The 21696-nt window shown below is 43.5% G+C and overlaps 1 long non-coding RNA gene across 1 annotated transcript; it reads right to left on the bottom strand.

Annotated features, from left to right (window-relative positions):
* Positions 1-7708: 7708 nt before the first annotated feature.
* LOC144330610 (uncharacterized) lies at positions 7709-15174 on the bottom strand. The gene is made up of 2 exons (XR_013396904.1): positions 14364-15174; positions 7709-8675 (listed from the first exon to the last, which is right to left on the bottom strand). It is a non-coding gene; the product is annotated as an uncharacterized LOC144330610 (long non-coding RNA).
* Between the last annotated feature and the right edge of the window lie 6522 nt (positions 15175-21696).

The raw sequence follows: 21696 nt of genomic DNA, 5'->3' as shown, positions 1-21696 counted from the left end.
TTCTTTCTTTTACTTTAGCGTTCGTTTTATGGTGTCTTAAACCATTACACAATTTCACGGGTATACAGCACAAACAATTGAGAAGGAGTTCTGCTAAGGAGCAGGAAGATATTAATCAAAACCGACATTCATGTGACACTTTACAGTTTACAAAGTGAATTTGTTGCAATTCCATAGTTTTCAGTTTTGGAGGAGACTGATGTGAGGGGCATAAAAAGAAGATCATTATCTTAGAGACACAAAAACGACCATGAGAAATTCATTTAAAAGTAAAACCACACGAATTCTGTTACATCACCAAGACCTGGCCATTTCTAGCACTCAGGTGAGGGGATGGTGTAAATTCTCCACCAATAATCACAGAAAGAAACAATGAAAAGGGAAGGGCTAGGGTGAGAAGAAGCCCAATCCTACATTTATCTCCAGGGTCTCACCTTAAAGAGGTGAGCTGGGTGAGCTGGGAGTGAAAGCTCTTCTGAGTGTGGAAGATTTGGACCAGAGCAGCAGTCAGATGTCACCACTCAAGCCCAGGAGGCTCTGCTGGATGATTCGGTCTCCCCTTGGTGTGTGGCTGTTGGAGGTGAAGGGAAGCAAACTTCCTGTGGGGTGAGGAGTGAGGCCATTGCCTTGTCACCTAAGCCTTCCCTTGATGTGCTTGGAAAGCAAGTTTCTCTCTCTTCACTGGGTGAGGAGAATTAATTAGTGTTTACAAAGACCTTTACGATCTTTGTCAAAAGGGGTTTGGCTGGCTCTAACTATCCAGGTTCCAGCTGCCACTGCTTCTATCTCAGCATGGCATCTCTGCCCTGGAAGATATCAGACAGGATTGCTGTTGTCAGGGGGTGTATCCAGCACCTGTGGTTTTCTATCTGCATCTCCAATTACTGCTGAGATTCCAAAGCCCTATAGAGAGATGGCATCTTGTTTGGGGAGGTGGTGGCACTAGACCTGTACTGCCATCCGGCTCCACTCCATGAGAAGGCAGTTGCCTGAGATGTACACTTTGACAAGCTTCTCAAATGGCTCACACATTCAAAAGCAGCTCCCCCATTACTTCTTATGGGGGCCAGAAATTTCTCCACAAAATATTCACTCCTTTATGGGTCTTGGATGTTTTTTGAACACTATAGAATGTGGTCATGGAAGGAGAACTTGCCCAGGTGCCAGGAAGCCTAGTCCTGAGTTTCCTCCCTTGTTTTGGTACTAGCTCTGCCCTCACTGCCCTGGTGACCTGGATAAACACGTTCTCTCTCTTTCTCAGTTTTTTTCCCCATCTAAAGTGGCAGTGCTGATGTCTGTCTCAAAGCGCTGGTGTGAGGATTAGATGAGATAATGGATGTGAAAGCCAAGTGTTGCAGAAATATAAGCAGTATCATAGTTACTAAAATGCCCAGGCTAGATAATGCCCAGGGGGGATTAGCTGATGGCTCACCAGAACCACATGGGCACCTGGGATGGTCACAACAGAAGAACCAGAAGGACTACAGCGAGGAGAAAGACTTCAGGAAAAGAAAAGAAAGAGACCTCACCGCTGGCACAATCATGGAAGTTTTGTGGGTGAGGAGGTGCTCTAGAACTTTCCCCTTTTCCCCAGACAACTGTGTGCACTTACAGGGGAATGAAAGCTGCCCAACCCAGTTCAGGCTTGAGCCCTTGCCTTCCTGCTGCCCCACCTGTGCGGGATGAGGAGTGATGGCTGACGAACACCCACTTGGTGAAAGAGCCAATAAGAAAAATAACCAAATGCACCTGAGTTGATGCAGACACATCACTCAGGTAATTTAGACAAAAAAGCCCAGTTTGGGCACCAGTAACTGATGTATGTCAGACTGGAGTAATTACTTTCTTTGTCAGAATTCCTGGATAATTTCTTCCCCATTCTTCAGCTGAAAGAATCTGGCCTTGCATGTGGGAGCCTGCTTGCTAAACATGATTGGAGCCTTAGAAATGAAAGGCACAGCATGAGCTGCTTTCTATAAACACATTGGCACATGGATTAATTATTACAAGGGAAAAATAGGCCCCTATCTTTTATGTGAGAGGTGCATGGTGCCATGGAGCAGCAATGAATGAAGGGAGGACAAATCCACATGAGATCACAGTAGCTACTTCTCACCAGGACCCTGCTGCCATCTAGGCTTTGTTCTGGATATTTTGCATTAAAAATCTCGTTTAATCTTCACAACAGGCCTATGAGGCAGAATCGAGGAATGAAAAGAACTTGAGTTTAGAAGCCAAACATTGGTGGATTTGATTCTGTACTCTACCACTTACTGGGTGAACTGGGCAAGCTACTTGTTTGTTGGAGCTTCAGTTTTCTCGTCTGTTAAATGGAATTAATGCTGGCCTCAGTGTGTTGTGAGAATTAACTGGTAGTAATGACCGTGAAGCAGCTGAAACCCTGCAGGCAGAAGGTAAATGATAGCTCTTGTGTGACCCTTTACAGAGAAACTGCAAGAAGGATAGGTTGCTTGGCCAATGTTACGTTGCTGGTAAACAGCAGAGCTAGGTCTGCCTCCCTCCCAAGGGCAGATGTTTTGCTTGGAGGCCACTGAACCCATACCTTTCGTGACCACCTTTGCAGTGGCTGGATATAAGTCTCTTCCCACTGAGGGTAAGACCATGCATTAGGTGTCTGTATCCTTAGCATCCTCTCACATGGTACCTTCAGTATTCCTTAAATGAATAACAGAATTCAGGAGCACCTAGAATAGGTGGACTAAGCTAAGTGCAGATAATTGCATAACAGGTGTTTACTGTGTGTGTAATAACTTCAGCACCTTCCACGTTGTTGGGACATAAGGTCCCTTCACTCCACATCAAAAATAGTCTGAGCACCCGTAAGACTAGCTTGCCAGGATGCAAGAACTCAGGATAGGAAGAGCGATAGGCCTGAGGAGAATTGGGTCAGAGCTCAAAAATGAACCCACATAGAACTAGCACAAATGGGGATCCCGTAAGGAAGCTTGTGACGAGCACACATGGTGAAGATCAAATGGCACAATGGATGGGAACATTCCTTAAAAATGCAAAAGCCCATGGCAATGGAAGGGATCACTGCTAGATCAAGAGCAGAAGCCTGAAACAATGGTGAGCAGGAGGCTTGTTACTACTTCCCTGGGTTGTAGGGAGATGGCAGGGAAACAAAAACCAGGGCAGAATCCCGGTCAGTGACTCACACAGAGAAGACTATGTTTGGAGAAGCAAAAACTGAACAGTCTCCTCCCCACTCCTCTCCTGGTTTTTGTCACATCCTCTGGTCCTGAGGCCACAGTGAGGCAGCTCCATTGGCCCTCAGTGGAATACAGAGGCACTTGGCAGAAACCCTCCAGTCAAGCAAAGAGGGGCAGCGTGGTGGGACTTGGTCATCCTGGCCTAGTCCTTACCTCCCTCAAGCTGCCAACTTTCTTCAGAGAAACAAAACCCTCTCCAGGCAGGCTTTGATAAATAGTATTGTCCCTGCACCCCTGCCCATGTCCCTGGGCACCCACCAGGCAGGCCACCACAGCCCCTGACTGGCCTGGCACATGGCACATGGGGTGTCTTGGTACATGGAGTGGTGCCATGTACCTGTAGTCATAGATGAACTCACTGGAATCCCGCCCTGCCCCATGCTCCTGGCTGAGAGCTTCCAACTCGCAGGAGCTGAGTGTGAAGACAGTGTTCTGACTGCAGCAGGCCTCATAATGAGCTGGTGATTTTATTTCTTCCTGACAGACGGCGAGGTCTGTCCCTCCCAGGAGAAACATCAGCTGACCCATGACAGGTCTCAGCTCCCAGAGGCCTGGCTTTAAGCCTGCTGGATGAACTCACACTCCTCCAAGTAGCTGCCACTGTGAGGCCTTCAGAGAGTGGCTAACTAGGGTCTCACCTGGCCAGCTCCGACCTGCAATCACGAACTCGCTGCCCAGCTTCCTATCCACAGTACCGTTAGGACCCTGCTGCATCTCTCGCAGATGGCGTTTGACTTCATCTGTGTAAACAATTCTGCTTTTTCAAGCAGAAATAATCCATTGAAGGATCTACTATGCACCACACACTGCCCTTGCACCTGATACAAGAGTTAGAAAAGAAATGTGATATCCTCTGATGTAAAGAGGTGAAGGACCCCGTGGGGAGGTGGCAGAAAACATCAAACAGTAAATGGCTGTCAAAACAGAGATCAGGACACGTGTGCTGGTTAAGGAGAGCTTCTCGGGCAGTCATTCGTGAATTGGGCCTGGAAGCACAGATGAGCAGGAAATGGCACAGGACACAGTTAGATGCCATTTTACCACCACTCCAGTGGCACAAATGGAAAAGGCTGACCCTGGCGAGTGCTGGGGAAGAGGTGGTGCATAGCTGGTCTACCTGTTGGCTGTGGGAGTATAAATGAGTCAACCACTCAGGAAAATAGCTAAACAGCCTTCAGAGGAACAGTCTCATACACAATGACCCAGCAATTCCACTTGTAGGTGTACACCTTAGAAAACTTTTACACAAAGATGTTTACAGTAAGACTGTTCAAATGCCCACTGATGGAAGAAAGGATAAGCAAACTGAGGGGTGTTCCTACCATGGAGTGCCATTCAGCAGTCAAAAGAGGAACTGCAGTGACCACTAACAGTATGGACAATGCATATCAACTTATTATTAAGTAAGAAAAATAAGTCCTAAAACATTGCAAACAGCATGACACCTTCTTAAAGCAGGTAAAGAGAGTTAAAATGTCATATAAACATCTTAGGACTCCAAGGAATAGATAAGATGAGAGGACAGAAAAGGAAAATAGGTGAGGTGCAGTGGCCCACGCCTGTAATCCCAGCACTTTGGGAGGCCTAGGCAGGCAGATTACTTGAGCCCAGGAGTTCAAGACTGGCCTGGGCAAAATGGTGAAACCCTGTCTCTATAAAAACTACAAAAATTAGCCAGGCATGGTGGCATGTGCCTATAGTCCTAGCTACTCAAGTGGCTGAACCAAGAGGATTGCCTGAGCCCAGGAAGTTGAGACTACAGTAAGCTGTGTTCACATCACTGCACTATAGCCAGGCAACAGAGCAAGACCCTGTCTCAAAATAAAAGAAAAAGGAAAACACAGAAAGAAGGCACATGGGATTCAGGGTGTTGACTACCGTGGAGAAGGCAGGGATCAGGTGGGATGGGTTGGAACACACAGCCAATGTCAGCCATTGCTAAGGCCCTAGCTTTCAGGCTAAATGGTGGCTTCAGAGGTGTTCATCTGTTACTTTAAAATGTGATCTGGCTGGGTGTGGTGGGTCACACCTGTAATCCCAGCACTTGGAGAGGCCAAGGTGGACAGATCACTTGAGGTCAGGAGTTTGAGACCAGCCTGGCCAACATTGTGAAACTCCGCCTCTACTAACAATACAAAAATTAGCCAGGCATGGTTGCAGGTGCCTGTAAACCCAGCTACTTGGGAGGCTGAGGCAGGAGAATCACTTGAACTCAGGAGGTGGAGGTTGCAGTAAGCCGAGATTTTGCCACTATTGGGTGACAGAGCAAGACTCCATCTCAAAAAAAAAAAAGGGGGGGGGGACCTATAACACAACTAGGAAAGCAGGGTCATGCCTGTAATAGCAAAAATAATAAAACACATCATAAGTCCCAGGGTTATCATTTCACCACCTCTTGTGTACCTATAGTCCATTAGACTTCTTCTAGTGGGAAGGCATTCACTGAAGGGGAAATGGCATGAGCAAAGGGATGAGTCTGGTTGTATGGGGGACATAGAGGAGCCAGACTGGTGCAGAAGGTAACCTGATGGTGACCTGGATGCAAAAGGAGTCTGTGCTTTCTAGTCACTCTGGTCAGCCATTCAGGCGTGGGTGCTTGGAACCTCTCAAGTGCCAAAGGCCCAGCCCTGAGGTCTCGATAATCTTACCCTTGCCTTCCAGGAGCAGAGGGCTCTGCAGCTGTTTCCCCTGCAGAGAACACAGATTGGGTATGAACTGGAGACCTGGGGTCAGTGGCTGTGGGACAACACTCTCAGATAGGGTGGGAAGCAGGGGATTTGCCTTCTTGTGCAGTAATCTATCCATCCCTAAGTCATGTCTCTGAATTGACATACCTTTCACTACAACAACTTAAATGTTCTAGGACTAGGGCACATCCTATCAGGCCTGAGATTTCACTAGGTTCTAGAATATTTGCTGCTTGTGAAGAAGGTGAAGCCTTTGATTCACAATTACTGGGCAGTATTCTGTCCCCCTGGTCTCCAAGCATTCACACTTATGACCCCCAGGGTCTCCTCTGTACCTAAATAAGCAGTGACTTGTTCTCTGGCTCAGGCCAGGTTCATGGAGCCCTGAGTTCTGACTGTAATTCCCATGAGTACCCAGTTCCAGAGCTGCCACCCCACAGGCCTCTGGAAGTTCTGCAGCCTGAGCCACCTTCCTCATACCACTGTGCCTCAGAGTGTGCAAGAGCCATGGGGCCTTTACACCCCCTCTGCCCAAGAGCCAGGAAATAGCAGGGAACAAGAGAAGGCTGTAGCTCCACTGTAGCAAAGAATGGCCTATTTAGGCCAATGGCGGGCCCAAGAGATCACAAACTTACATTTTCTTTGCCCAAAACATTGAATTTAAGGATGATTTAAAAGGATGTTCAGGGACAATTATGCTAGAAATTCCAAATATGATGGCCGGGCGCGGTGGCTCAAGCCTGTAATCCCAGCACTTTGGGAGGCCGAGACGGGCGGATCACGAGGTCAGGAGATCGAGACCATCCTGGCTAACACAGTGAAACCCCGTCTCTACTAAAAATACAAAAAATTAGCCGGGCGTGGTGGCGGCGCCTGTAGTCCCAGCTACACGGGAGGCTGAGGCAGGAGAATGGCGGGAACCCGGGAGGCGGAGCTTGCAGTGAGCTGAGATCCGGCCACTGCACTCCAGCCTGGGCGACACAGCGAGACTCCGCCTCAAAAAAAAAAAATAAAGAAAGAAAGAAATTCCAAATATGATTAAAGAATCCTACAACAGAGGTGAACAAAGACCTGTCCCCATGTAAGTCCCAAGGAGGCGGCAAGACAGCATCCCCTTTGCCCAGCTCAATGACACGCCAGGGGACCAGATGTGGTTGTGCACAGGATGAGGCAGCAAGGGTGGAATCTTCCAGAACCCCAGGGAAGACAGGAGCAGAGGGAAGCCTTCACAGAGTACCCAAGAGGGGTGCAGGGAGCTAAACTCTTCTGCCGGAACCCAGCCATCTTGCAGTCAAGGGCAAGGAGGCCACTGCTGGGACCTGCAGGGACCTGTGACCGAGGCTACAGGAGTAGAGAATGCCTCAACACAGCATGGACCACCCCCAAGCGCACACTCATCCCCCTCTCCCTAAACACACCCCCAACCCCACAGGGCCTGGTCCTTGGCAAGTTTCTTGGGATTGAGCCATAACAGGGAAAGGAGGGCTAGACTTGTTTAAGGTAGACTTCCTGCTACCTGATGGAATGAGAATCAGAGTAGGCATTTAGAGTAGTTAAACAAGAAAAATGAAAAAAAAAAAATAGCACAATGGCAAAGTGTGTGCTGATTCTGGGGCCAGATGCCTGAGTTTGTACTATGACTCCTTCACTTTAGTGTTAGTAGTGACATGTCCTTACAGATCTGCAGCAACCTCAATTCTTGCCTGCTTAAAAAAAAAAAAAAGAATTCAACCAAGCAACATAAGGCAGAGAGAGGGAGAGAGAGAGAGAGAAAGAGACTGAGGCAAGTTTTAGAGCAAGAATGAAAGTTTATTTTAAGATATTAGGGCAGAAATGAAAGGAAGTAAAATACACTTGGAAGAGGGCAAAGCAGGCAACTTGAGAGAGTCAAGTGAATGCTTCAACCTTTGACTTTGGGGGCATGTGTCTGAATGGTTGTATCCCTTCTCCTCTGATTCTTCCCTCAGGATGGGCTGTTCACATGTGCAGTGGCCTCTCAGCATTTGAGAGGGGCCGCATGCACAGTGTGTTTACTGTAGTTGTACACATGCTCACTTGAGGCATTCCTCCCTTACCAGTCAAATGTTCTCAAAGAAAGGTCATATACCAGTTAAACTCCACCATTTTGCCTCTTAGTGTGCATGCTTGAGCTCACTCTCCCAACTCCCGAGACCTTATTGGGAAGCTACTGATCACCACCTTCAGGTCTTTCTATCTGTTGGAAGACTGCTTTTTCCTGGTGCTGGCTGTGACCAACTATTGTGTTAGAGAGACAGTGTAACAACCGCCTAACCATCATGTGGTGATTACCTGACATTGCTGGTAGTGGGTTGCCAGGGGCATCTCTCCTGCCCTGCTTGTGTCTAACTAGCTACCTACTGTAACATCTCCCTTCTCAAGAGAGTAAGTGTCCAATTCTTTGAGACAATGGATGAAGTTCGGTCTTCTGTAACTGCCGCGTGGTGGTGGTTGTTTTGTGGGTCTTGGCCTCTTGCTAGCTGTCAGGGCAAAGTGGCTCCATGGGTTGTTGAAAGCAGTATCTGGTCAGGTCCAAGGGAGACATGAGCACTATTTCACCTGTCATGTCCCACTGATGGGCAATCTAACGGTCCCCTGTAGAAGGGTAACTCTTGAATATTGAGAGGATGGTATCCCTTGCTGAGGATCATCTGGAATTTGACAGCACATTCCTCTTGTTTCTTTTGAGCTGCAGCCAGAAGTCACTGGTTGGTTCACAGGAATAAACAGGGGTAGTCTAAATTGCAGAACAAAATTAAAAACAACTGATAAGACTAGAATCTAGTAACAGGTGTACCATAGTTTTTTAACATAAATTGTTCTCTCCAGTTCTCATTTTTCTTAAAAAGAAGTTATGATAGGACTGATTTGTCTGCTAATAAGCTCTAGTCTTATTTGCAAAAAGAACAGCAAGAATAATTATTTGCATATAATTATTTGCATGTCTTCATTTTGATGTCACAATCTCCAAAGTTATCAGAAACCTACAGCCAAAGCACCTGTCAAAGTTTTATAGCTTATTATAAAACTACCTTTTAAAGAGGATCAAAATAAGACAACAATTGTCTATGGATAACAAAATGTCTTGCAGCAGCCACAGTCAAAGACATAATTAACAAGAAATTTTGTTACCTCTGTGGTACACAATAATTTAACATAACACTTATAATTATTACTGATAATTAATACTGAGATATATTATAATAATTGGAGTTTTACATAAAATTTTGGAACACATACCAATAACACATCTATACTATTGATGTTAAACCTAATTCTTAATAAAACCTTATAGACAAATCTATTCAATCTTAATCAGTTTGACCATAAGAAAAGATTCTCATAAACCTTTTATAACCCTTTACAGTTTTTTTTGTTAAAGTGAAGAATAATGTTCTAAGAAAACAATATTGTGCTTTTTTCAATGTTCAATATATGGATAAAATGAATAATGCCCCTTTAACTTTAGCCTATAGGTTTACAAACAGAATTTCTTCTACAACATTAATCCTTCACAAACCTTTCATAACATGCTCAACCCTTCAGATTTATTCTGTCTCACTTAAAACAATCCTGTAATCATTTAAACTAAGCAAAAAACCCCACATTTTCATGCTTTCTTATAATCTTTTACCAAAAACACATTCTACTTTCCTTACATACCTTACACATAAAACTGTTTTTCCAGTAGTCTCAAATACAGTTACACCGTTAACTCTTAGCAACTTTGACTTTTGGTGAAAAACCTGGCAAGTTATTTTAATTATGTACTAAATATGGACCCTAGGACACCAGACAGAAATGTGGACAATCTCTGACACTTTCTAGCATAGCTAGGGGGCACAGGTAACTCTGTATGTCTCCAGCCTTACATAGCTTAAAAGCACAGAAATTGTAAAGTTAAGAGTCACAGTAACAGCTTATGAAGCATTTAGTAGATCTCATAATCTTTAAAATTGTTCAACATTTCTTTTTTAAATTCCCTTTCATGATTTTTTGTAACTTCCCCAGACCATCTATGACATACTTCGACTTTCTGACTTGTCCTAAACATCCCTTTTTAAACAACCAGTTATTTTACTGTAGGACAAAAATTTACCATACAGGATCCTTTTTCATATAAAGTCTCTTTTATTTATAACCTTTCTTCCCAGAAATACCTTTACCTTTATAACCTTTGAACTAGACAAAAGTCATTTTCCTTCTATTAGGAACTTATGGTTTGTACTGTGTGTTGCTCTGTGAGTCCAGTGAAGGTGGAGCAAGTAAAGAGGTTGTCTGCATACCATAGAAGTTATCTCCCCTCAAGAGATTGCTTGGTTTTATTGCTAGGATGCATTTGAATGAATGTGGGCTATTTTTAAACCCCTGAGGTAAGACTGTCCAAGTTAAAGTTATTGCTTAAAGATTTAGGTAACTTTTGCAGAAGAAATGGAACTATTAGAGGGAGAGATGAATTTAGAGGTTGGGTGAATATTGAACAGGCACCCATCTTGGAAATATATTTTTGCCCCAAAGGGGTGTGAATCTTTTCTTTTGGAGGCAGGGGGTGCCATTTGTCCCCATTATCTGACATGATTTGGAGGAAAATTGCTTAGAGAAGGAAATTAGAAGAGTAGGCAGCTCTTAAACGCAAAAGAGAAATTCACAATTTTACTTGCCACCTCGACTTGCCCTTGGCATTGTCCTATTGATGACCATGTCTGATCTGGGAGCCAGCTGGAGCAGAGGGTCCCTTCTGCTCAAAACCATCAGGGATTGGGATTCCATCCCAAGGGCCCTTCTGCCCTCAGAGCAGTCCTGTTTCCTGTGGCCGAGCTTGTGGCAGAGAGGGCATTCCATGCAGAGCTTCTTCCCTTTTATCCCATTAGGCAGTTCACCTTCCAGTGACCTGGCTTCCCACACTGATTGCAGTTACCTGGAGGAGTTTCCTTAGGGCAACCTGGAGGGAGCTGTTGACTGACAGAGCAGCCAATAGTTGAACCTGCCTCTTCTCTCTGCATTTAGTTTTTTCCTGAGCCCTGTCCTCCTTGTTCTGATCTCAGTTATAAAATACTTAGCATGCTAATTTGAGGATTTTCTGCCTAAGAACACTGGATGTTAAGGTTCACTTTTGTAATTTTTTCCCAGTTCATTTCTAGGCCAAACAGTATTACTAAGGAAACCTAACTTTTGTTTAGGTGATCAGACTTTTCCCAGTTCTTAAGGATGCATCTGAGGGGCATGGCCTGTGGTATGGAGATGGAATTACCCACCTCAAATTGAGAACAGAAGAGAAATAAAGGAAAAAGGAAAAAGAAGGCCTCCCCTCTTACTGTTCTATTATCCCAAATGGGGTGTCTGCCATTCATCCTTAGGCTTCTGGAATGAACTGCTCTTACCATGTACCCTTAACCTTGGTACCATCTCATCATGATTACTGACTTGAGGACAGGAAAACTACTGGAGTGAACAAGGTGGGGTCCCTCTTTATCCTTGGGGTTCTGGAATAAACCAGTCTTACTTTGTACTCCTTACCTTGCCTTCATCTCTGCTCTAATGGTCATGGGTTAGCCTAGGATAAACCTTCATCTCTGTCCTATGGGTCTCTTGTGCCTGTGGCCTTGGCCCAGCCTCCATCCTTGTCTCTATGACCTGAGAATGACTCTCACTCAGAGCATTTGAGCAACAAAATAATTATCCCTTTTCTCAGATTTCCATTTCCCATATTCTTTAAGTAGATGAGAAGCCTGTTTTTTAGCTAACTGCTCCAAAGGGGCTGGACTGACTTCCCTTCGAATAGGACCTTTAAGGCCTTGATGCATATTAAGAAGGGTGTGGAATTGATTTGAGAAACGAAAGCTACAATAATAAATGGAAGGAAGCGAGAGGAATACTCATGGAAAGCCTTCCGGTGCTCCCCAAGACAGCAGGCTTTGGACTCGAGAGGGTAGCATTTATTTTCCCTCCTGACATAAAGTAGTAACCTTTGGAGGACTTGGGGCTTAGTGTAAGAATCTGCAAATGGCAAAGAAAGAATTTCTTCTCCTCTCAAAGAGGTACTACCTCAAAAAAAAGCAAGTAGATGGGTTCCTTAAAAGGCTACTGCTTAAGGCCCTGTGCAGGCATATAAACTGCTTCAAAAGTCACCAAAAAAGTTAGCCCTGAAGCATAACAAGAACGAAAAGTGTGTGGTAAGTGATGATGAAATAGGAGAGCTGGGGTTGTGATTAGCGTCTGTTCTAGTAATGTGCCAGCAGACAGGTCTTCCAAGCTGGCAGGGTAGAAACAAGTATAAATATCAGGGGATATCAGCAAGGTAGCCCATGTCTTTGCTGTCAAGCAAATGCAGCAAGAGCCACAGGTACACAAATAACAGAAAGTGTGTGTTTAAGAAGTCACAGGGCATTCAAAGTGAAAGCAAAGGAGGCAGAGTTGCCCTTGAGGCAGATGGTCTGGCAGGTGTGCAAGGGCATTTTAGAATACACACAGAGAGAACAGAAGAATAGGCAGTGTGAGTTTTTGGGAAAGAGCCAAATGTTAGTTGAAAAAGTAGAGGAAACCCCAGATATTGCATGGTATTAGGATTTAGCCCTACCACTCCTGTCCAGAAAAGCCAGTAGTGTCTAGGTCTACTTGGTGTTGACTCCAGGGTTCTTCCAGCCCCTGCAAGTCACTGGTGAGGGTAAGCTGAGACACAGCCAGCGGAAGTGTGGCCAGAGGCAGTGTGGCCAAGAGAAATCATTTTGAGGGTTGGTTAATAAGCAGGAGAGCAAAAGGAGAGCAAAAGGAGAGAACGAAACTCTCTACAGGGGTTGAACACCTCCAACCAGAGAATGTGAGGCATAGATGTATCTTACTGCCAGGAAATGTATCTGAGTCATGCAGCAAAAAAGTATGTTAGCAGCAATGAATCCATAGGGGACTGCAGGAACCTCAACACTTGCCTCCTCAGAAGAAAGAATTTGATCAAGGGACATAAGGCAGAGTGAGAGACTGAGTCAAGTTTTAGAGCAGGAATGAAAGCGTATTAAATTGTTTTAAGGGCAGGAATGAAATTAAAGTACACTTGGAAGAGGGCCAAGCAGGCAACTTGAGAGAGTCAAGTGCATGGTTTAACATTTGACATGGGGTCTTACATGTAGGCAGGCTTCTAGAGGATTGCATCCCTTCTCTCCTGATTCTTCCATTAGGGTGGGCTGTCTCCAAATGCCATGGCCTGTTATCATTTGGGAGGGGCCCATAGGCAGTGTGTTGAGAAAAATACATCACAAATCTAACTGCAAGGAACTTGTTGCCAAAATAATTAAAATTGGTAAAAATGCATAATGTGTAGGTCTAGATGCCCCTCCAGGATGTGAGCAAAGGACAAGTCCAGGTGGTTTTCTCAGAAGCCATTGTCACAGCCCAAGAGAGCCACAGTGTGGCCTAGAGACCCCAACTTCAGTAGTAATTCAGAGTCCACATATCCAACTGCTTAATGAGCCTGCACTTATTTCTTCATTGTAAAATGGTTATGATTATATCTACTTTGCAGAAATCTTATGAGGACAAATTAGATAGCCTGTCACTATAGTGAGTATTCAAGAAATGGGATTATTCTATTATCAGAGGAATTATTTTGATAATTATTCTATTATCAAAGGAAGAAAATGCATAGCGTCAATAGCAATGAAAGATGTGGAAGTGATGACAATTTAAAGGTAAGATGACTCACTCATTAAAGTAGAAAGAGATATTCTAGTTCACAAAAAGACATCAACAAAAACATCAGTATCTGTTTTCTTTATAACTTGCAAATCCTCAAAGAAGCCCAGATGTCCATTAGTAGATAAATAAATTGTGGTATATTCATGCAATAAAATGCTTCTCAGCAACAAAAAAAGAATAATTCACTGGTTCATGCAGTAGTGTAAATAAATTGCAAAATCACTATGCTAGGTAAAAGATGGCTTATGCAAGAGATTTCATACTGACTTTTTTTTTAAGACAGGGTCTCTCTCTGTCACCCAGACTGGAGTGCAGTGGCACAATCACAGCTTACTGTAGCCTCAACCTCCTGGGCTCAAGGCGTTCTCCCACCTCTACCTGCTGACTACAGGTATGCACCACCAGGCCTGAAAAATTTTTCATAGAGGCAGGGTCTGAGTATGTTGCCCAGGCTGGTCTCTAACTCCTAGACTCAAGGGATCCTCCTACCTTGGCCTCCCAAAGTGCTGAGATTATAGGTGTGAGCGATAGTGCCTGGCTATAAAATTTAATCTGTATGAAATTCTGGAGCAGAAGAAACTAATCTTTCTTAGAAAACAATCAAAACCCTGATTCCCAGAGCCCAGGAATTCTGATTTCATATTCAGATTATACCTATTACAGAAGCGTATCATACACAAATATATCTATGTAATACTTTTCACTTATCCTTCTTAACATTTTCTGTAAAACATACCTAACCCCTTTTGGTTGTAACTTTGGGATTCTGTTGTGTTTGACTGCTTGAAGATCTTATTTTCCTCCTCCCACCTTCAATACTCCTTTTGGTACTGTCCAGTACTGCCTTGCCCAATGGAGAGATGGAATGTTTGCTGGGTACTTCCATACTCCAGGCCCTGTATTAGGCACTTGGCATCTATCTTCTCATTTTATCTTCACAGTAGCCACGTGAGGGACACATTATTTTTTTCCATTTTACAAATAGAGAAACTAAGACTCAGATTGCTAGTGTAACTTGACACGTGGAACACAGCTAACAAGAGGTGTTTTCTTCTTCGCCAATAAAGAGAATTTTTTTAGGCTAAGACCATTTTGATTTAATCTTATTTCAGAGTGAAAAAAATTCATTCCATTAAAAATGGCAAACTCTTTCATTCTAGAAGAGTAGAATTGGCAGTCACTTATTTGGTCTAGAATCTTAGGAAGCAAGATGCTTATAGTTTCAATAGAGGGCTAATTTTAATTAATTGAGTGCTTCTCTGTTTTAATCCCACAGCTTATAAATGACATTAGCAGTGGCTTGGACTTATTGTTGTCTCTGGAAGAAGTTGGGCTTGGCATAACCTCCTGGGGTACAGATGTGTTAATCAGGTACTGAACTGTTGATGAAGGATGGAGCGGGTGTTGATGTTGTGGAGGCGGGTGTCCTGGGATCATCTGCCTGGCCCATGAGAGCTGGCACAGAGGCAAAGCCGTGGCTTGTCTTTCCCCAGCCTATCCTCATTATCCTGGACAGCTCCTTTCCTGGATCTGAGAAGAAGCTATGCAGCACATAGAAAAAAAAAGAAGAAAAGAGTCTTTTAAAGACTTTTAATGAGTGATTAATTATAAAAGTAACACATGCCCATTGCAAAAATGAATAAAGATATTTCCAGTTCTTAAGAAAGTTTTGAAAATCTTTTGTTATATGCATAGGTTGTTGAATGCACCTCTGCTGATTTAAATTACTGAAAGTGTTATCAACGAGGTCAAAGGCAGAAACAGTTTTTTGTTGTTGTTTGTTTGTTTGTTGAAATAAGGCCTTGCTCTGTTGCCCAGTCTGGAGTGCAGTAGCATGAGCATAGCTCACTGCAACCTCAAATTCCTGGGCTCAAGTGATCCTCCTATCTCAGCCTCTTGAGTAGTTGGCACTACAGGTGTAGGCTGCCATGCCTGGCTAATTTTTTTTCTTTGAAGAGATGGAGATGATCATGTTGTCCAAACTGATCTCAAATTCCCACGTTCAAATGATCCTCACACTGTGACCTCCCAAAGCCCTGGGATTACAGGCATGAGCCACTGCACCTGGGAGAAACATTTTGAAGGCTCTGAAAAAATAGAAAATATTGCTAAATTGTCTTCCAGAAAGGTTCTACCAATGTATGCTGTTGTCAGCAGTGTGTAAAAACCATTTCACAATGTGCTCAGCAACACTGCACATATTAATTTTAAAGACAGAGCCAGATTGGGCCAAGCACGGTGGCTCATACCTGTAATCCCGGCACTTTGGGAGGCCAAGGCAGGTGGATCAAAGTCAGGAGATCGAGACCATCCTGGCTAACACAGTGAAACACCGGCTCTACTAAAAATACAAAAAATTAGCCGAGTGTGGTGGCAGGTGCCTGTAGTCCCAGCTACTCGGGAGGCTGAGGCAGGAGAATGGCGTGAACCTGAGAGGTAGAGCTTGCAGTGAGCCGAGATCGCGCCACTGCACTCCAGCCTGGGAAACAGAGGGAGACTCCGTCTCAAAAAAAAAAAAAAAAAAAAAAAAAGACATAGCCAGATTGCAAAATAAAGGTATTTGGGAGTAGCTTTTTATTCATAATGAAGTCATTTTTCTGTATGCTTATTTTTGGCTTCTATGATTCTATTCATTTGAAACTATAGAACATAAATAGATTTTATAATCTATTTAAAATTTATTTACTTCTATAAGTAGCTTTACTTTGTAATTCCCTTACTCATTTTTTCTTACAGAGTTAATATTTTTCTAGTTGATTTTTATGAGCTCTTTATATAGTAAAGACACTAACTCCTTAAACACACACACATAGTAGAAGAAAAGATAAAAAGTGGTTCATAGAGTGGACAGGGTATTGGGAGGAAAGTAGACAGCAACTTCAGTATGTATATTAGTTTCACACTCAGGATTTTTTAATGCAGTTTTTAATTGGTGACTCAAGGATATGGGCTGTTTCATCTCATTTCCAGCACATGATTGGCAAGGTCATGGTGGAAGGAGAAAGAACATGGATGGCCACTTAGGGCATGATGACCAGGCCTGGAAGTGGCATGCATCACTTCCAACTATTTTCTATTGGCCAGAACCCAGTCATATTGTCCAAATCTAACTGCAGAAAAGGCTGAGCAACATGATCTTCTTGTGTGCAAAAGAAGAAAAGAGGGAACTGTGAGCATTTGGCCATTTCCTACCACCTTAACTGTGACAATCATCCTATGTTAACTTGTGAACCACCCAGCCCTAGCACTCCTAATCACGTTTCCCCTTTTTTGTTGTTGTTGTGTTTTTCTTTTGCATAGCCCTTATTTTTGACATGCTGTATGTATTCATTTATTAATGTTAGTCCTCCCCCACAAGAATATAAGCTCAACCAGGTTAGGGATTTTTGTCTATTTTGTTCACTGACCCAGAAGAGCACCTGGCACTCATATTAGTTAAGGAGATATTTCCTGATGATATTTCCTGGCACAAAGTGCTGACATGTTTCCCATGCTTTCTCTGTGGTGCATCCTTCCTCTATAGTCTACTGCCAACACCTGGTCAGCCTTCAAAATTCAGCCCAAGATCCTTATCGTGCATGAACTCAATTACCCTCCCACCTCCTGCAGAATTGATTGTGACCTTCTTTGTGACATAGTCACACCTTGTACCAAACAACTCTGCATGTTTCCCACTGTTTTTCATTTGTAATTTGTTTGTCTGCCCTTTGCAACTATAGGTCTCCTATGAGAACTGGCCACATTAAGGATGTCATAGTGAGTGTCCGTTGAATAGATGAATGAATGAATGAATGAATAAGTGAATGATTTGATAGGCCAACCAATTCTTTACAATTTGGACAGTTTTAAAAATGCCCCCAATGAAGTCTTAATATGGACTACATATACATGATACTATTAAATTTATTAGATGTGATAATGACATTAGAGTTATGTAATACATGTAACGTTATATAATGTATTCATACTGGGTTTATTTTTTTATATAAAGAATATATTATATAACGGACATATATTATGCAGTGTACATTTATTGGAGATAACTCCTGAATTACAGGTGAACTGATAAAGTGCCTGAGATTTGCCATAAAATAAAATAAAAGGAAATAAAACGGAATAAAAATAAAGTATGTTGGAAGAGGAGGATAGATGGAAGACAGGATGGACAAGAGATAAGTTGGAAAAATGTTAATAACTGTTCAAATTGGGTAGTGAGTATTTGACATTCATTGTACTGTTCTCTCCACCTTTGTGTATGTTCAAAATTTCCTTAATAAAAATTAAAAACAAATGAAGTAACATAGCTACTTATACTGTGCTCAATATGAAGGAAAAAAGATTTCCCAACCCTGTGACCTTGTTCCACACTTAGCCCAGTTCTGAATGAAATGCCTCTCGCCTCTCCTGGTGTTGACCATGACATCTCATACTATGTGTAGAGAAAGCCATGTGTATCCCTGCCCTCTGTGGGAGGAAAACAGATGTGTACATGTGCAGCAAGAGGACATCTTGCTCCTGCATGTCATAGTGCATTCTTTTAGAGTGTTAGGGCTAGTGAGGGGTCTTAAAATCACTTAATTTATCTCTCTTATCTTACCAATGAAAGGAAACTATGAATCAAAGGTTGTGTGACTTTCCTAAGTTTAAACAGTGAAATAGCAGCAGCAACATCAAAAATAAAATTCACATCTGTAGACCATTGAGCCAATCTCAGATATGTCTATGAAGAGTGTTTGCCTCATATACACCTATCAAATACTTTTCATTCTCTACACCAATCAGAGAGACAGGCCTAGAAAATAGATTAGTATGTTGTGGATAAATATTTGTAAAGAAGTGACTGTGGCTCAGACATACAATAAAACTTACTAAAACTCATCAAGTTAAAATTCAGAGTCCTCTGGAAATCCACAAGTTTATGGAGATGTAGCAAAAAGATCATTTATGGAAGAGATACATTCATTGAACAGCAGAATAAGTCTCCTCATTTTCTGCCTTCTGTCCATGGGTAAGGTGAGACTGACTGAAGAGAGTCAGATGTGTCTTAAGCAGGTTACTCAGCATGCTTCTACATAACCAGTGACCATTAATTGACTGTCAACCCTACAACACTTAGTTCTCGTCCTTTAGTGCACTCAACAACCACACCAAGTAAGAATCATTATCTATCCTTATTTGACAAAAACAATTAGGCTTAGACAGGGTGATATAGTCTGGATTTGTGTCCCCACCCAAATCTCATGTTGAATTGTAATCACCAGTGTTGGAGGTGGGGCCTTGCATTAATCCGTTCTCATATTGCTATAAAGAACTGCCTGATACTGGGTAATTTATAATGAAAAAAAGGCTTAATTGACTCACAGTTCCACAGGCTGTACCTAAAGCATGGCTGGGGAGGCCTCAGGAAACTTACAGGGGCAGGGGAAGCAACCAGGGCTTACATAGCCAGAGAAGGAGGAAGAGGGAGCAGAGGGAGGTGCTACACACTTTAAAACAACCAGATCTCATGACAACACACTCACTATAAGGAAAATAGGAAGGGGGAAATCTGCCCCCATGATCCAATCACCTCCCACCAGGTCCCTCCACTGACACGTGGGCTTACAATTTGACATGAGATTTGGGCAGGGACTCAAATCCAAATCATATCATTCCACCTCTGGCCCCTACCAAATTTCATGACCTTCTCACAATTGAAAATATAATCATGCCTTCCCAAGAGTCCCCCAAAGTCTTAACTCATCCCAGCATTAGCTCAAAAGTCCAAGTTCAAAGTCTCATCTGAGGCAAGGAAAGTTCCTTCTGCCTATGAGCCTATAATCTCAAAACCAGTTAGTTACTTCCAAGCTACAATGGGGGTACAGGCTTTGGCTAAATACTCTCATTCCAAAAGGGTAAAATTGGCCAAAATAAAGGGGCTACAGGCCCCATGCAAGTTCAAAACCCAGCAGGGCAGTCATTACATCTTAAATTTCCAAAATAATTTCCTTTGACTCTGTATCTCACATCCAGGCCACAATGATGCAAGGGGTGGGCTCCAAAGGTCTTGGGCAGCTCTGGTCCTGTGGCTCTATAGAGTACAGCCCTTGCAGCTGCTCTCAAGGCCTGGCATTTAGTGCCTGCATCTTTTCCAGGTGCATGGTGCAAGATGCTGGTGGATCTACAATTCTGGGGTCTGGAGGATGGTGGCCGTCTTCTCAGTTTTACTAGGCAGTGCCCCAGTGGGGTTTCTGTGTGTGGGCTCCAACCCCAAATTTCCCCTCCCCGTTGCCCTAGTAGAGGTTCTCCACGAGGGTTCTGCCCCTGTAGCAGAGTTCTTCCTGGATATATAGGTGTTTTCATACACCCTCTGAAATCTGGGCAGAGGCTCCCAAGCCTCAACTCTCACACTTAGGACACCCACAGGCTTAACACTACATGAAAGCTGCCAAGGCTTATGGCTTGCACCCTCTGAAGTGACAGGCTGAGCTGTACCTTGGGCTTTTTAGCCATGGCTGGGGCTGGAGTGGCCATGATGCAGAGCACCAAGTCCCAAGGCTGCATAGAGCAGAGGGACCCTGGGCCTGGCCCCCAAAACCAGTTCTCTTTCCTAGGCCTCCAGATGTGCAATAGGAAGGGCTGCCTCGAAGTTGTGTGAAATGCCTTTGGGGCATTTTCCCCATTAACTTGGCTATCAACATTTGGCTCCTCTTTACTCATGTAAATTTCTGCAGCCAGCTTGAATTACTCCAGAGAAGATGGGTTTTTCTTTTCTACCACATGGTGGGGCTGCAAATTTTTCAAACATTCACACTCTGCTTTCCCTTTAAATATAAGTTCCAGTTTCAGATTATCTCTTTACTCATGCATAACAAAAGTGACCTTAGCTCCACTTCCCAATAAGTTCCTCATCTTCATCTGGGACCTCCTCAGCCTGGGCATCATTGTGCATATTATTGTCGGCACTTTGGTCATGACAATTTTACAAGTTTCTAGGAAGTTCCAAATTTTCTCTCATCTTCCTGTCTTCTTCTGAGGCCTCCAAACTGTTCCAACTTCTGCCCATTACAGTTCCAAAGTTGCTTCTACATTTTCAGATATCTTTATAGCAATGCCCCACTCCTAGGTACCAATTTTCTGTATTAGTTTATTCTCGTTTTGTTATAAAAAACTACCTGAGATTGGGCAATTTATAAAGAAAAGAGGTTTAATTGACTCAGAGTTCCATAGGCTGTGCAGAAAGCATAGCTGGGGAGGCCTTGGAAAACTTAAATTATGGCAAAAGATGAAGGGGAAGCATGAACATCTTACATCGCCAGAGGAGAAAGAGAGAGAAGGGGGAAGTGCCACATACTTTTAAACAATCAGATCGCATGATAACTCACTATCATGAGAACAGCAAGAGGGAAATCTGCTCCCATGAGTCAATGACCTCCCACCACGCCCCGTCCTCCAACACTGGGGATCACAATTCGAAATGAAATTTAGAGACACAAATCCAAACCATATCAAGCCTGGTGGGAGGTGATTGGATCATGGGGGTGGATCCTTCATGAGTGGTTTAGCACCCTCCCCTTAGTACTGTTCTCATGATGGTGAGTGATTTATCCTGAGATCTGGTTGTTTAAAAGTGTATAGCACCTCCCTCCTCTCTTTCCTCCTCCTGCTCCAGCCATGTGAACTACTGGCTCCTTCTTTGCCTGCCATCATGACTGTAAGCTCCCTGAGGTCTCCCCTGAAGCCGACACTGCCATGCCTCCTGTACAGTCTGCAGATCTGATAACCAATTAAACCTCTTTTCTTTATAAATTACCCAGTCTCAGGTATTTATTCATAGCAGTGTGAGAATGGACTAATACAGAGGGTAAGGGGCCTGCTGAAGGTCATGCACCTAATAAATGACTAGTCCAGGGCTTGAATCATGTCTATCCCATCTTACAGCTTTCTTCTTTCCACCCTGCCAAGCTGCATTTGAAGAATCCAAATATTTTGGCCAAATTGGGATCACTCCTACAAGAGCCAGAGATGTCTGTAATCCTGAAACATGGCGGACAGTGAAAGATGGTTATGGTTACATAGTCCTGGGTCTC

The sequence above is a fragment of the Macaca mulatta genome, chromosome 8 (genome assembly GCF_049350105.2).
Source record: "Macaca mulatta isolate MMU2019108-1 chromosome 8, T2T-MMU8v2.0, whole genome shotgun sequence".
Classification (NCBI taxonomy): Eukaryota; Metazoa; Chordata; class Mammalia; order Primates; family Cercopithecidae; genus Macaca; species Macaca mulatta.
Note: the sequence above shows the minus strand (reverse complement) of the source record. Positions and strands in the feature narration are given on the sequence as shown.